The sequence below is a fragment of the Cynara cardunculus genome, assembly GCF_001531365.2.
Source record: "Cynara cardunculus var. scolymus isolate 2C chromosome LG 10, CcrdV1, whole genome shotgun sequence".
NCBI lineage: Eukaryota > Viridiplantae > Streptophyta > Magnoliopsida > Asterales > Asteraceae > Cynara > Cynara cardunculus.
The window spans coordinates 529,883-532,881 of NC_037537.1; positions in this window are offsets into that span (position 1 = coordinate 529,883).

A 2,999-nucleotide genomic window follows, 5' to 3' on the forward strand; every position below is an offset into this window, starting at 1 on the left:
AATATATTTTTATTTTAATTAAAATAAATTTCATTAAAAATCTTTTTTAAATGTAATTTTTTTTGTAAATGTAAGTACTTTTTTGTTATATTTGTTTAATTTTATAAATGTAAATATTTTTTTGGTTCAAAAAATATTTAAGGACTTAATCGTTCAAAATATGGATGTTCATTGGATTCTTTTTGGACTTTTTTTTTTCTATTTTACCACATTAACTAGTTGTACAAGTCATAAGAATGTATCCAACAGGTTTTAGAAAAGTCCAAAAAGTTATTTAACATGTTTTGGATTGTCCAAGAACTTATTTGTTCCAAAAAATTGTCCAAAGATTTATTTGTTTCAAAAAATTGTTCAAAGAGTTATTTAACATGTTTTGGAATGTTCAAGTACTTATTTGTTCCAAAAAATTGTCTAAGGACTTAATCATTCCAAACACTAAAGTCTATTGGGTTTTTTTAAAACTTTTCCCTTCCAAAAAGTAGTTCAGAAACTTAATTATTCAAAATAAGAAATTTAAATAGTTTTTCCATTTAAAAAAGTTTAGGAACTAAAATATTCAAAATGGAAAAGTTGGTTAGGTTTCTTTGTATTTTTTCCTATTATAAAATATTTAGGGGTCATCTATCAAATGCTTGTCGGGTAAGTACTCACCAACTAAAGTGACCACATTTACTTACCTTATCAGTTAAAGTTCATAGCCATTAAAATAAATTGTTGGCATTAACAAGAGTTTATTACTGCTATAAATGCTTATCGGGTAAGATTCTAAGTCATTGTCATATCTTTTATCACGTAAGATTCCTAGTTTTTGTTATGTTCAGAAACAATCGATAAGAACTTATCTAATAAATGGTCCAAAAATCTTAAAATTCATATTTATAATTTATTACTGTATTAGAAGAATATTCGCGCAATACAGCGAAATACATTTCGATTTTAATGTTTTGTTTTATTCTGTCTTCTATTGATGTTATAATATGGTTTTATATGGTTTTACCCATTCAAAAATACGTCACACAAACCAATCAAAAAGTTGAGAAAAAAAAAATTCAATTTCATTCTACTTTTTAGATAAAATTCCATTTCTAAGAAAAATTCTACACCTCAAATTGTGGATGTTTATGGGTTGGGTTTATTGGGTTGAAAATATTTGAACAATCCAACCCAATACTTGTGGTTTTAAAAATCTTAACCCAACTCAACACAAACCGTACGAGTTGGTTGAGTTGATACTTTGATACATTAAAATGTTCTTTTAATCTTAAGTATGTTATTTATCTACTCATAATTTATTTTCATCATCAACCATTTGATACAACTTATTGAAAAGTCTTACGTATATCACATTCAGTTATTTTTTTCAATTTACATATATATGTTTATAGTTACTGAACATGTATACGAATGCGTTATATAAAGATGTGAATATATTGAAAGTATGAGTATATGAAGAGCGTACATGATAGTGTAATTGTCTAATGCATATATATTAATAGAAATTCAACAATCATATTAAATCCAAGAAATAAAAGAATATTTGATTCATCGGGTTAGGTTGGGTTCAAATAATACCTGCAATTTAAAATAATACAACTCGATTAGACATCGGATTGCTTTGAATTGAGTTATTCGTGTTAGATTGAATTGGGTTGGTCGAGTTTTTTATGACTCCTAACTCAAACACCCTAAAAAGCATCATGTATTATGTCCATATTCACAAAAATTATTATATCAATGGTTTTGGATTCAAAACTTGATATTAAAAGCAACTTCTATGGTTTAAATTGATTATTAATAAAAAGTTTTCAAGATCATTAACAAAATTTTCAAAGATATATTTTAATTTTGATTAATCTGGATATCCAACTCGTTATGCGAGCCGACTAATCTCATGGCAACCACCCGTTTTACAGATAGTCTGGAGTCAACACTTTATATATACATACAGAAGAAACTTGTTATATTTTACGACTATTTCATGAAAGATCTGAATCAAATAAATACCATCTTTTCAGTAATAACGAAATCTGATAAATCAAAATCAAGAACGAAAGAATAACCAACCTTTTTGTTATAGCCATGGAAGCATATTTGAGATCAAAACCTTCGAATTCAAGATCTCATGCCACAAATTCCTCTTCTTTCTCTCTCATCTTTTGGATCTTTTTGGGGGATATTTATAATAGGAAAAGGGGGATGGATTTAGGGTTCACTACTTGAATGTGAAATTACGAAAAATACCCTTTCTTTATTGATGGGTCATGGATCCAATAAACAAGGGGGTCAAAGAAGATTGGGGGACATTCTTGGGAAATCAAGGGATAATTACTGATTTGGACCATAGATGATTACAAAATGTGTCCTTGATGTTTGAAATTTCTCTTGATTTCGTCCCTTAACTTTATTTATTGTAAATTACTTCCCCGTGTTTGTAATCCGTTTTCGATTTCGTCTTTCATACTAACAAACCGTTGTAATTTTCCACTAACTTTAGTTAAACGCGGGGCAATCAAGACAATTTCTTTTTAAACATGATCGTGCCACGTTGAGGAAGAAACCAACCCCACCATTGTTCTAAGCGTTCTAATAGAATACTTTATAGAGCTTAAGTTTATAGAATCAAACTGTAAAACGTCTTGTTTAAAAGCGTTACAATAATTTATAAGTCATTTAAAAAATAAAATGTCTTATTAGCTATTTTATAGGACACTTTTAAGAAGTGTCTTACGAACCCATATTTTTATAGGACCATTGTATTTATAGAACACTTTTCCAAATAATATCGTATAAAATAGCTAATACAACATTTTATTTTAAAAACGTCCTAAAAACTTGTTAACTAGGGATCCATCCATGGTTTGGAACCACTTTAGGAAGGTATGTGATATTAGAGGTACCGAAAAAGCTAAATGCAATTATTGCGTTAGTCAATATGCATGTGGTAGAAAAAGAATGGTACAAGCAATTTACTAAATCACATTAACATCCAATGTACGGGG